This window comes from Pseudophryne corroboree, chromosome 10, assembly GCF_028390025.1.
Source record: "Pseudophryne corroboree isolate aPseCor3 chromosome 10, aPseCor3.hap2, whole genome shotgun sequence".
NCBI lineage: Eukaryota > Metazoa > Chordata > Amphibia > Anura > Myobatrachidae > Pseudophryne > Pseudophryne corroboree.
In genome coordinates, this window is record NC_086453.1 from 23,802,906 (window position 1) to 23,817,966 (window position 15,061).

The window sequence follows — 15,061 nt, forward strand, 5'->3', positions numbered from 1 at the left end:
TCAGAACTGTCTAAACAACAGTTCTGAATTATTTGGTAATTAGCCAGTCTTCCCATTGTGCTTGAAGGGATTGTGCAATATCCTGAATTCTTTTACCATTATTTTTTATCGTATTGTATGTTTTATATGTTTACTATTAAAAACAGTATTTCACTATATACATACCTTTTTCCTTTTATATGGTATCCCATTGTGAGTAATGAAACTACGCGGAAAAACAAGTACCAGCAGAAGCTAAGGACGCGCCAGTTAAGTCTCAGTTTCTATTCTTTGTTGTGCACTTTATGGGTGAGGGGAGAAGGAAAACCTCCTAAGAAACTTTGAGACTTTACCAGCTGCTTTTTTGCGCACAAAATTTTACTATAATTTTTGTATTGTGTGGTCAGAAAGGTAGGACGACAACCAAGAGAGGGCAGTGTCGTGGCCTCTTCCACTGGTGCCTTAATAACATTCAGAGTACTCCAATGGAGTAAATATGGTTAGCCTGATATGATTTTTGATCGTTTTCCTGCAGGGTTAATAATTTACTTATTATGGTTAGATGCGCTATAATTAGCAAACTATCCATACTTTGCTCATTTAGTAAGGCACATCATATAATGTTCTATGTAATGTGTCTGTGTAGTTACATAGAAACGTTCTGTCTACGTGTGATCCAGTGAGCACTGCACTAATTGTTTACACTTTTTAAATGCTTGTATGTTTGTCACTGTTCCCCTATCAACCACCATGCCATGCACGCCGGTTACCATGCCAACGCCCCAGATATGACAGCCTCTGTGTGATGGCACAGGAACAAGGAAGTACCGCTGACCGGAGGTGCAGGCGGCTCTGGCGCTGGGGATGGGAGCATGCAGGAGGAGTGGTAAGTTGTTTCTTTGGGTATTTAGGTAAGCACTTGTTATACTGTATTCTATATGCTGTTTGGCTTGATAAAGGAGTAACATCCGAAACATCGCTGCTTTAAACTGCAACTTCTGTCAGCTGAGGCTTTAAATTGTTCTATATGTATTATATATATTTATTTTTTGCCATCCAGCGTCCAGAGAAGGTTGTCTATTTACAGTCCAAATTCCAGATCATCTGGTCTTGTTGGAGATCTGGCCCCTCAAACATCATGTGCCCCACCTCAAATCTGGCAGAAAGCAATCTAGACTCCACCTTAGCATAAGGGCACAATTGTACCCTAACAATATGATACATGAAAATGCTAAAAATAACACACTATAGATAATCGTAAAAAAAGAGCCAACACACGAGTCGTTAGGAGAGCTTTATTCAGCGCTGCAGTGAAATAGATCAGATCTGCTCATCAGTTAATTGATTATATAGTAAAGAGATTGCTAATATTTAATCTGGTACAAGTATATACAGTTTAATGGAATATAGCAGTAAGACAAATACAGAGAGAGTGAATAAACTCAGCAGGTGATAAATACAGAATTACACAATACATAAAGCACATACATCTGAGAAGACACAGTAATACGTGTCCCTGGGGCTGGTGCATTTGGAAAATTGTGAAAAATAAAATATAAAAAGCATGGTAAGCGCAGTCTATTTCCGCCACTCAGTGATGTACACGTTCCCGGATCAGCTCCCCATGTGCCTACAATGTGTATATTCACCTGTCCTCCAGCAGATGGCAATAGTACACCTATCTGTTTGCAGGTCTGAATGAGCCGCAGTTGTGTCTTTACTGTACCACGCTTATGCTAGGGCGCCCCAGATCCCCCCCCCCCCAACCTTGCTTGTACAGCCATAGGTATCAGATACGCACAGGCCCCTAGTCTTGTGTGTGTACGTGTACGTTCACTTGGTTATCGTTCGCTGAGTGAAATCACACAACATACGCTGCGATAATTGGCGTAACACTCCCTCTGCTTCAGCCCCACACCTGCAGACTAGTAATCGTTGACAGTGCAAACCCAAGTTATATAATGCTACAGTGAGTACCGTAATATAGGACTTACAGGTATATAAAAAGCAAACAGAATTGATTACAGTCAGTCATGGAATCACAGCATACATGACGAAAAAAACGTAATTATTATTATTATTGTTATAATGCCTTACAGATCATACAGATAATAATGGTACGTTATTACCAGTTGGTTATATAACACACACATATTCCGCAGCGCTCTACAGAGAATATTTGGCCATTCACATCATTTCCTGCACCAGTGGAGCTTACAATTGCCTATCACACGTATATAGACACATACAGTGGGAATGCAGCAAAGGTAAATGCGGTCAAACCTCCGAAAATTGTGTTTTCTGAGGTTTGTTTGCATTTCTCATATGCACCAAGCTCCAGAATGTGATACATTTCAGAGCTTGGACCTGGTAGGCCTCACCGTCTGTAGATGTCATTGGATAATAGAAAAAACTGAGCTGGGACAAACCCACCAAAACTCCAAGCGCAAGTAATGGAGTTTTGGTGGTAAAATTAACATCAGCTGCAAATAATTTACACTTAGCAAGGCCCCTTATAGTAACAAATATACAGAGATAATTACTGCGCTTATTGACACAACTGATTAAAAATATATATAAAATATATGTCTGTTCGGCTTCACTCAATTTATACACGAGCAACTTGCTTTTGGTAATCAAAACTATTTGTACTATGTTGTAAAATGTTACACTTGCAGACAATCAAATATTCATAACAAGTGATCCCTCGCTAGACACATTAACCACTTAACTAACGATTTTTCTCCTCAAAAACGTTCATAACATTGTTTTTGTAAACATTTTTTATTTAATATAATTGAAAAAGTTTTTTTTTTTTTTAAATATTACATCACGCACATCTGCAGAACGGATCTCCTCGTCAAATACTGGGGGACACAGCGGGGCAGCACGGTCGCATGTGATCTGACCATGCCAGTTAAGTGGTTAATAACATATAAAATACTATGTAACAAACAATGGAACTGGTCATGTAATGAAAATAATGTGATTCCGCACTGGGACGCCAGCGGCAGGTGGCCGGAGTAATTTCAAATCATACTGCGGGATCACATTATTGTTATATTAACCCTGCAGCTGCTGTTTATACTTGGAAACCCATCTGAAGTGCTACTGGTGCTTTATCAGCCATTGGAATTTGAGTGTTTTTCTTCAGAGGCAGCGCACTGGTGCTATTGATAACTCCGAGGTATATAAATATATTAACAGCTTGCCAAGGAATACAATGCCATTTCTGTTTGCTGCTTAGTGTTTTTCTTCAGAGGCAGCGCACTGGTGCTATTGATAACTCCGAGGTATATAAATATATTAACAGCTTGCCAAGGAATACAATGCCATTTCTGTATGCTGCTTAGTGTTTTTCTTCAGAGGCAGCGCACTGGTGCTATTGATAACTCCGAGGTATATAAATATATTAACAGCTTGCCAAGGAATACAATGCCATTTCTGTATGCTGCTTAGTGTTTTTCTTCAGAGGCAGCGCACTGGTGCTATTGATAACTCCGAGGTATATAAATATATTAACAGCTTGCCAAGGAATACAATGCCATTTCTGTATGCTGCTTAGTGTTTTTCTTCAGAGGCAGCGCACTGGTGCTATTGATAACTCCGAGGTATATAAATATATTAACAGCTTGCCAAGGAATACAATGCCATTTCTGTATGCGGCTTTGTGCTTTTTATTATAAGACCAGTTTCATTGTTTGTTCAGGGTCGAAACTAGGATTTTCGTCACCCGGGGCAAGGCAGTAATTTTGCACCCCACACACACACAAAAAAAACCTATCAGACTAAAATAATCAGATTATCAAACATTTTGAAAAACGGGGATACTACTGGACAGTATTCCGCTATGTGCCTTAAATGTCCTATGTGTCACATGACCTCCAGCGTGTTCAACTACATGCTCCTCTGTGTCCCCCCATACATTGCACTATGGGGGTCATTCCGAGTTGATCACTCGCTAGCTGTTTTTTGAAGTCCTGCAATCGCATAGTCACCGCCCACCGGGGAGTGCATTTTAACTTTGCAAGTGTGCGATCGCATGTGCAGCCGAGCTGTACTAAAAAAATTTGAGCAGTTTGAGTAGCTACAATCACTTCAGCCTGTCCGGTCCCGGAACGGACGTCAGACATTCGCCCTGCAAACGCTTGGACATGCCTGCGTTTCTCCAAACAACCCCAGAAAACGGTCAGTTGCCACCCACAAATGCCTTCTTCCTGTCAATCACCTTGCGATCGCCCATGCAAATGGATTCTTCACACAAACCCATCGCAGAGCAATGAACCGCTTTGTACCCCTGTGATGCGTCTGTGTATTGTGGTGCATTCGCATGCGCAGTTCTGACCTGATCTTAGCGCTGCAAAAAACGCTGGCGAGCAATCAGGTCTGAAAGACCCTCTATATCATAACACTTCATAACTGCACTACATGCCCCTATCCACTGCACTACATCACTATACTATATCCTCTACATGCTGAACTACATCACTACACTACATGCCCCTATGCACAGCACTACATCACTATACTACATCCCCTATACGCTGAACTACATCACTGCACTACATGCCCCTATCCACTGACCTACATCACTATACTATATCCTCTACATGCTGAACTACATCACTACACTACATGCCCCTATGCACAGCACTACATCACTATACTACATCACCTATACGCTGAACTACATCACTGCACTACATGCCCCTATCCACTGACCTACATCACTATACTACATCCCCTATACGCTGAACTACATCACTACACTACATGCCCTTATCCACTGCACTACATCACTATACTACATCCCCTATACGCTGAACTACATCACTACACTACATGCCCTTATCCACTGCACTACATCACTATACTACATCCCCTATACGCTGAACTACATCACTGCACTACATGCCCCTATCCACTGCACTACATCACTATACTACATCCCCTATACGCTGAACTACATCACTGCACTACATGCCCCTATGCACAGCACTACATCACTATACTACATCCCCTATACGCTGAACTACATCACTGCACTACATGCCCCTATCCACTGACCTACATCACTATACTATATCCTCTACATGCTGAACTACATCACTACACTACATGCCCCTATGCACAGCACTACATCACTATACTACATCCAGGGCCGGATCTTGCCCTTGTGGCGCCCGGGCAAAAATGGGGGCGTGGCTTCATATGGGGGCGTGGTCTGTAGCGCAGCTGAAAATAAATAAAAAAATAAATAAAAGTATACTTACAATCCCCGCTCCTGATTCCAGACCTCCTCCTCCGCCGGCGCCGCTCTTCTCCTGGACTCGGATGGTTGTGTCTGTCCTCGGATGTATGGGAGAGACGTCATTACGTCTCTCCCATAGCACAGCATAGACACTAGAGGTCAATTTTGACCCCTAGTGTCTCTGCCACTGTGCTGTGCGGTGCGCGATGACGTCATCGCGCACCGCACAGCAAAGGTCCTCTCCATGAAGGGAAACTAGACGCTTCGTCTAGTTTCCCTTCATGGAGAGGACCTTTGCTGTGCGGTGCGCGATGACGTCATCGCGCACCGCACAGCACAGTCCTCTCCATGAAGGGAAACTAGACGCTTAGCGTCTGGTTCCCTTCAAAGCGGGGGACCAGCGGCGGGCACAGCGGGGGGCACAGTGGCGGATCTTGCCACGGTGCGGCGCCCTCCGGAGGGCGCCGGCGCCCTCCGGAAGGTGGCGCCCCGGGAAAAAGTACTGCTTGCCCGTGGCAAGATCCGGTACTGACTACATCCCCTATACGCTGAACTACATCACTGCACTACATGCCCCTATCCACTGACCTACATCACTATACTACATCCCCTATACGCTGAACTACATCACTACACTACATGCCCTTATCCACTGCACTACATCACTATACTACATCCCCTATACGCTGAACTACATCACTACACTACATGCCCTTATCCACTGCACTACATCACTATACTACATCCCCTATACGCTGAACTACATCACTACACTACATGCCCCTATCCACTGCACTACATCACTATACTACATCCCCTATATGCTGAACTACATCACTGCACTACATGCCCTTATCCACTGCACTACATCACTATACTACATCCCCTATACGCTGAACTACATCACTACACTACATGCCCCTATCCACTGCACTACATCACTATACTACATCCCCTATATGCTGAACTACATCACTGCACTACATGCCCCTATCCACTGCACTACATCACTATACTACATCCTCTACATGCTGAACTACATCACTACACTACATGCCCCTATGCACTGCACTACATACCCTATATGCTACACTACATCATTACACTACATCCCCTTATATGTTACACCACATTAATACACTACATGCTCCTATATACTGCAGTACATTACTACACTACATACCCTATATGGTACACTACATCACTGCACTACACCACCCTATAAGCTCCACCAAATCCCCCCCCCCCCATCTGAGAGGCAATGTGGAGTTTGATACTGCTAATTGGGAGCACAGTGCGCTTCTATAGCTTGCATGGTGCACCGCAGGCTAGTCGCAGCACTGCATGGCAAAGAAGACAGTTTAAGACAGTAGCCGACATAGGAGAGATCCCAGGTACTGAAGCTCACTCGCACAGTGTCGGAGCCAGCTGCGGGTAGACAGGTCAGATACATTGCCCTTGGAGCTGTCTGCTGTCTCAATGTAGCAGCACAGAACCGACGGTAAAAAAAATACACAAACAAACCCGGCTCCTCTGTAACTCCTTGGCTCCCCCTCAAATCCTGCACCCGGGGCGCTTGCCCCCTTAGCTTCCCCCCCCCCCCCTAGTTACAGCCCTGGTTTGTTACATAGTATTTCAGATGTTATTAATGTGTCAAGTGAGGAATCCCTGGTTATGAATATTTCATTGTCTGCAAGTGTAAAATTTTACAAGGAAACATAGTAAAAATAAGATTTTACTTACCGGAAAATCTATTTCTCGTAGTCCGTAGAGAATGCTGGGACTCCGTAAGGACCATGGGGAATAGACGGGCTCCGCAGGAGATAAGGCACTTTAAGAAAGCTTTGGATTCTGGGTGTGCACTGGCCCCTCCCTCTATGCCCCTCCTCCAGACCTCAGTTAGGGAAACTGTGCCCAGAGAAGATGGACAGTACGAGGAAGGATTTTTGTAAATCTAAGGGCGAGATCCATACCAGCCACACCGTATAACTTGCGATAAACTTACCCAGTTAACAGTATGAACAACAACATAGCCACGGTTCAACCGAAAAACTATAACATAACCCTTATGTAAGCAATAACTATATACAAGTCTTACAGAAGAAGTCCGTACTTGGGACGGGCGCCCAGCATCCTCTACGGTCTACGAGAAATAGATTTACAGGTAAGTAAAATCTTATTTTCTCTAACGTCCTTGAGGATGCTGGGACTCCGTAAGGACCATGGGGATTATACCAAAGCTCCCATACGGGCGGGAGAGTGCGGATGACTCTGCAGCACCGATTGAGCAAATAGGAGGTCCTCCTCAGCCAGGGTATTGTTAGGGTCTCCTGCCCTGTGCTGCCACGTCGTCATGGCAACCGGGAGACAAGTGCTAGCGGAGTAACCTGAGCGCAGCTGATACTCCGGTTCGGGTCTTTTGCTATGCAGTGGTTACAGGCTCTGTGCACGGCAGGGGATCCGGTGCTGGTTTTTGTGCTCACAGTCTGTGAGGTCTGAGTGGGCGTGGACAGCACCTGCTTTATAAGGCCTCTTCTCAGGTTAAGCAGATGCTGCTGAATCTTTGTTGGTTAGTCAGTTCCTGAAAGTTAGCCAGTACTGTGTAGCTTTGTATTTGTTGTTGCTTACTGCAAATAGGCCTGGGGATTTGGTACTACACTCTGCCAATCCAGACCTAGCAGTAAGACTGGAGTCAGTCGTTTAGCTTGCTGGGGTTCTTTTACTACTCTGTGAACTTAGCAAGTTTGCGGCTGTATTCTAAGACTTGCCTGCCTAAAACCTGTCTCACTGTGCAAGGTGTCAGGTGTCAGTTTAGTGGCAATAAGCTAAACCTGTACACTGCAAGTGAGAATTAGGATTGTGGAGATTCTCCTTGTGTCTATCATTCCATCTCTGACCAAGGAGTTTACTGCCACACCCGTTGGTAACCCTTTAGGGTTTTGCTGTTGCCCTTAGCAACAGCATTTCGGGTTCTCTACGTATTAAAACACAACATCTTGCTTTTCCCATCTGAGCATTACTAATACTAGGGAGACACCCAGTTCCTTAGCCTCTGGGCTTCTCTGTTCACTTTGTGTGTATTTTGTTACCCTATCACCTTCTGTGTACGTTATGTCATATTCCCCAGTCTGTCTGTGAGTTCATTTGTTTTGCATACCTATCCGTTCAGACACCAGTACATTCCTGCAGGCACTGGTGTGCATAACAGTTCTGACACCAGTACATTCCTGCAGGCACTGGTGTGCATAACAGGTATCAAACTTATAGAACTTTGCAAAGGTGTTTGTCCCTGACCAAGTAGCTGCTCAGCACAACTGTAATGCCGAGACCCCTCGGGCAGCCGCCCAAGAAGAGCCCACTTTCCTAGTGGAGTGGGCCTTAACCGATTTCGATAACGGCAATCCTGCTGTAGATTGCCCCTGCTGAATCGTGTTACAGATCCAGCGACCAATAGTCTGCTTTGAAGCAGGAGCGCCAACCTTGTTGGCCGCATACAGAATGAACAAAGCTTCAGTCTTTCTGATTCTAGCCATTCTGAACACATAAATCTTCAAAGCCCTGACTACATCTAGGGATTCGGAATCCTCCAAGTCCCGCGTAGCCACAGGCACGACAATAGGTTGGTTCACATGAAAAGATGAGACCACTTTTGGCAGAAAGTGAGGACGAGTCCTCAACTCTGCCCTATCCACGTGAAAAACCAAGTATGGGCTTTTATGTGATAAATCCGCCAATTCGGAAACACGTCTTGCCGAAGCTAATGCCAACAACATGACCACTTTCCACGTGAGGTATTTCAACTCCACTGTTTTGAGTGGTTCAAACCAAGGTGACTTGAGGAAATGTAACACCACGTTAAGATCCCAAGGCGCCACCGGAGGCACAAAGGGAGGCTGAATATGCAGCACCCCCTTCACAAAGGTCTGTACTTCAGGAATAGAGGCCAATTCTCTTTGAAAGAAAATGGATAAGGCCGAAATCTGGACCTTTATGGACCCTAATTTTAGGCCCAAAGTCACTCCTGTCTGAAGGAAGTGAAGTAGACGGCCCAGATGGAACTCCTCCATAGGAGCAACTCTGGCCTCACACCAAGAAACATATTTCCGCCATATACGGTGATAATGTTTTAACATCACGTCTTTCCAAGCATTGATCAGGGTAGGAATGACTTCCTTCTGAATCCCTTTTTCTGCTAGGATCCGGCGTTCAACCGCCATGCCATCAAACGCAGCCGCGGTAAGTCTTGGAACAGACAGGTCCACTGCCGCAGCAGATCCTGCCTTAGAGGAAGAGGCCACGGATCCCCTGCGAGCAACTCTTGCAGCTCCGGATACCAAGTCCTCCGTGGCCAATCCGGAACAATGAGGATTGTTCTGACCCTGCTTCTTCGTATTATTCTCAACAGGTTGGGTATGAGAGGAAGAGGAGGAAACACATAGACCGATCTGAACACCCAAGGTGTCACCAGAGCGTCTACAGCTACCGCCTGAGGGTCCCTTGACCTGGCGCAATACCGCTTTAGCTTTTTGTTGAGACGAGATGCCATCATGTCGATTTGGGGCAGTCCCCAACGATCCGTGATCTGTGCGAAGACTTCTTGATGAAGTCCCCACTCTCCCGGATGCAGGTCGTGCCTGCTGAGGAAGTCTGCCTCCCAGTTGCCCACCCCCGGTATGAACACTGCTGATAGCACGCTTACATGGCCTTCCGCCCTGCGTAGAATCCTGGTCACTTCTGCCATGGCTATTCTGCTCCTTGTTCCGCCTTGGCGGTTTATATGAGCCACTGCCGTGACATTGTCTGACTGAATCAGAACTGGTTTTCTCCGAAGCAATTTATCCGCTTGATGCAGGGCGTTGTATATGGCCCTCAACTCCAGGACGTTGATGTGGAGACAAGTCTCTAGGCTTGACCAGAGACCTTGGAAATTTATTCCCAGAGTCACGGCTCCCCAGCCTCGGAGGCTTGCGTCCGTGGTCGCCAGGACCCAGTCCTGAATTCCGAACTGCGACCTTCAAGTAGGTGAGCACTATTCAGCCACCACAGGAGAGATACCCTGGTCCTGGGAGACACGGTGATCCTTTGATGCATTTGTAAATGGGACCCGGACCACTTGTCCAAGAGGTCCTCGCATGGAACCTGCCGAAAGGGATGGCCTCGTAGGAAGCCACCATCTTCCCCAGGACCCGCGTGCAATGATGCACTGAAACCTTTTTTGGTTTTAATTGTTTTTGTTGTTTAATTGTTTATTGGTATAAGTGTTTATCTGTTTATTTACCTATATTTGTATCTATCTCTATGTTATCCATTATGGAGGAACACTAATAATGTCCCCGATCCTGGTCTCCACAAGCATGGCCGCCGCAAGGATAGTGAATGGGAATATCCCCAACAAGATGGCCACCGCAAAGGACGGATCTGTGAGAGCCTGGCCGCATGCATCCGGCCTCTTTTGAACATGAATCTCTATGGAGATGGACCTCTTCTGACAGGTCTGGGTTTTTTTTGCATCCAGCGCGGGTCTTGATTCCTAAATGGGGTTTCCCACTTGTACTTGCCTGGGAACTATCTCCCCCCTCTGGACTCATTTGCAGAGGAATTAGAGTCACTGGTAGTACCATCCTCTCGTCTATTTCTGCGATATGGTTTTCGGGGTCTAAACGGTTTGTTTCTTTGAAAGCCATGGATTCTTGAAAAGCCATGGATACACATTAAGCTCTTGATAATCTTTGTTAATCTTTTCAAATGTATTCTTTTTGAACGTCACAAATTCCCTTTTGAAGGAGAAAAGCTGGTGTTCAAGTTTCTCCAGCCAATTTGTGGAATTATCTTTGATAAGATCTGCTTTATGTATAGATTCATACTGCAAGATCTTTTCCCTAATGTATGACAATTCTCATGCCGATTCCTCGATAACCAGTGTCATCAGATCAAAGGAGCAGTTATTCCAAACCGCGACCCACTTTCTACAGAAATCATTGTTATATCGGCCTATTGTGGGCATGTTTTTAACTCTAAAGCCCCTTGGTATCTTTTTTTCTCGGTAATACTCAGAGAGCGTGACTCCATGCATGAGGAATTCAATTTCTTTCTTTTTCATTTTGAACAGCTCGTTAAACACTTCCTCTGATGTAGCTGCACCAGCAGTCTCTAGCAGTCTTCCGGAGAACAGTACTGCTTTACTCTCATGATCAGAGAAGTGTAGTCGTTCCCCCAACGGCAGTACCAGGCATCCATGTATGGCATCTCCAGATGGACCCCTCGTCTGTTCCGACATGTGAATCCAAGATGGTGCTGGTGTAAACGACGTGAGCAGTGCGTTAAAATCAGCTGTCCCACCTTATGTCCTCTGTAATGAGGTAAAAAAAAGACAGCGGTCCAAACTTGTAATGTTGCTTTGTCCTGAAATGGATATATTCAAACAGGGGTGTCCATGTCCATATTCTGTCCCAGAATGCTTCCGGGGCCAGAAACAAATAATTTATCCACTCTTCGATATGTAATAATAGATCATGTCCTGCACACATTCCTTATAAGTCTTTACCATTTGGCAGATATGTGGCCTCTTCCACTGGTGCCTTAATAACATTCAGAGTACTCCAATGGAGTAAATATGGTTAGCCTGATATGATTTTTGATCGTTTTCCTGCAGGGTTAATAATTTACTTATTATGGTTAGATGCGCTATAATTAACAAACTATCCATACTTTGCTCATTTAGTAAGGCACATCATATAATGTTCTATGTAATGTGTCTGTGTAGTTACATAGAAACGTTCTGTCTACGTGTGATCCAGCGAGCACTGCACTAATTGTTTACACTTTTTAAATGCTTGTATGTTTGTCACTGTTCCCCTAGCAACCATTATGCCATGCACGCTGGTTACCATGTCAACACCCCGCATATGACAGCCCCTGTGTGACGTCACCAGAACCAGGAAGTGCCGCTGACCTGAGGTGCGGGCGGCTCTGGCGCTGGGGATGGGAGCATGCAGGAGGAGTGGTAAGTTGTTTCTTTGGGTATTTAGGTAAGCACTTGTTATACTGTATTCTATATGCTGTTTGGCTTGATAAAGGAGTAACATCCGAAACGTTGCTGCTTTAAACCGCAACTGCTGTTGTTGTGATTTCTTTACACAAATCCACAGGAGCGCCTCCGTTTCTCTATATGTACATGCTATGTGGGCAGAGCACCACGTTAGCTGATTGTCTCATTGGGAGTGCCGGTCTTCTGCTATATATATATATATATATATATATATTTATATTGTATGTTATATATATATATATATATATATATATATATATATGTGTTATTTCATTCATTTTTTTTTGGGGGGGGGGATTGCCTGCCAATTTTGTGAGTACCGGGCCCAAGAATTTCTGATGGCAGCCCTGGGCTTCTAGATTCTCTTCTGGGTGGAAGCTTCACTTGCGATGATTAGCAAATGTCTAGCCTGACATATTGCAACTGTAGGCGTGTGTGTAAGAACATGAGATAGGCCCATATTAGACTCTGTGAACAAGCTTACGCGAAACGTACGTCAGAGGAGAAGCGCCGATCACGTGGTGCGCACACGTGATCGGGTGAACCGGCTGTTTGCTGTAACCCGCTCGGCTGAGCGGCGAGAACGGAGGCAGACAAGTCATCACTCCAGCCAGATCTATACCAGACAGACCTATACATGGTGACAGTCAGGTGACAAGGGTATCGTACCAGCACTATACATGCATCACATCTATTAAGTCACACACACCACCCGAAATCGGGAGGAGGTCATATGCTGACGGGTGTCACAAATACTTCATAGCATACTCAATATACATACATATATACTGGGAGGGATAAACCCATATGTCTTCATTTTGTATGCTTATACAACTGACCATAGATGTGTCTAGTTACTGAGTGTCAATAGAGATCAGTGCACCGATCAATTGACCATAGATGTGTCTAGCTACTGAGTATCAATAGAGATCAGAGCACAGACATAAGTTTGATACGTTAAATTTGTGTAGCTATAACATCATATTAGGCAACAATAGAATGGACCTGTGAGTTACCACTCCCAAGAACGGCCATTCTAATTGCCGTGATTTGCATTAGATGTATCTGACCAGGAATGGCCAGTTTGATTGTCGTGGTCTGTAACAAGGTATTTGACCAGATTATCAGATGGAGGTATCTATACTGTCTGCAATAGCGTTTTTTTCTGTATGATACAATCAGAAAGAGATGCAGGTGTTATCTGAATCTGTGCAGCATTTGGTGACAGAAAATTGGCTGTCTAAAATGTCAAATGAGAGTTATGTGTCATAGAATATGGATACACTATAGACTCACGGCCCTAACAAAAACTGTTAATCCTCAGCACATTTTCAAAGAGCGTGTCGTCTGTTGTGGACCTACCAAAGTATAGGCTCTGCAAGGCATTGCAACAGAGTCTTACAAGTAGGCACAGCACCCCAGACTGCTCTGATCTTCTTTCTTCAGACCTTATGCTTGTGTCTCACTCTCTCATTCTCCACCCTATGCCTAATGGTATGATGGATGAAAAGCAGAGGTGAGAAACGGTGACAGCAAATTGGTCTTATCTGTTATTAACACTACCTGCCTTAAACATACAGGAAGTACCACCAATTTTGGGCTAGCTCCAAATACAGAATTATTGAGTCCTCCTCTATATATGAGGAATACCACTTACCAGCATCTTATTAAGACAAGCCCAATAGGCGGAGGGGTGTCATAAGGACTATCTTGCGGCCATACTCCTTTGGATAAGCCCAAATCCTTCCGAACTTGGAAGCCAAGCATTGGAAGGCCGGACCAGTACCAGGATAGGAGACTACCTGGGAACATCCTGGTGCTGCAAGATAATTTTGTCCATATAGACACATATCAATCCTCGAGGGCACTTAATTGTGATTACCCATAAAAAATTGGGAAAGCTTTTCGGAATCGGAATGAACCAATGATTTAATTCCCTGCGTCTACCCCCTTTTTTTAATGTGATACATGCAGGCTGAATGAGGGTTCATATATAAAGTGTTCCCAGTCATTAAATATTGAGGGGGGGACTCTTCCATAGTATATACTTAATATACAGCAAATACCAGTTCACTACTATTATTTATCCAGTATTTAACAATAGGATAAGTTGATATTCTACATAAATTCGCATTGCAATTATTTGTTCTCAGAAGGAACTCCGTTAACTCTAGAAAGTACGGAATATAATTTAATTTATCCTATCTTTTCAGTGTACTGAGGTACAATATACTCATCTTCCTAAGTAAGAGTGCTTCCCAAACAGAGTCAATTGTTTCCTTTTTTTTGATATTAGACTGTGGAACTTGCAAAACAAGTTAGGTTTCCTTTATGAATAGTTATATGTAGTCAGCCGAGGTCTCAGTTGAACAGAATCCAGGTTTCATGGCAGGACCGTCTCTGCAGCTGTGAGCGCAATTACTTGGCCGCACACTAGTGGAAGGTGGCAGCTTTTATGTTCATTTTGGAAACTGCGGGGCCACATGCATCATTTGATAAAAGGGGCTCTCCACTGTCAGCTGAGGCTTTAAATTGTTCTATATGTATTATATATATTTATTTTTTGCCATCCAGCGTCCAGAGAAGGTTGTCTATTTACAGTCCAAATTCCAGATCATCTGGTCTTGTTGGAGATCTGGCCCCTCAAACATCATGTGCCCCACCTCAAATCTGGCAGAAAGCAATCTAGACTCCGCCTTAGCATAAGGGCACAATTGTACCCTAACAATATGGTACATGAAAATGCTAAAAATAACACACTATAGATAATCGTAAAAAAAGAG

The 15,061-nt window shown here is 44.4% G+C and overlaps 1 pseudogene; it reads left to right on the plus strand.

The window, feature by feature from the left end:
• The first annotated feature begins 13,986 nt into the window (after nucleotides 1–13,986).
• LOC134968056 (5S ribosomal RNA) lies at nucleotides 13,987–14,106 on the plus strand (annotated as a pseudogene).
• The last annotated feature ends 955 nt before the right edge of the window (nucleotides 14,107–15,061 follow it).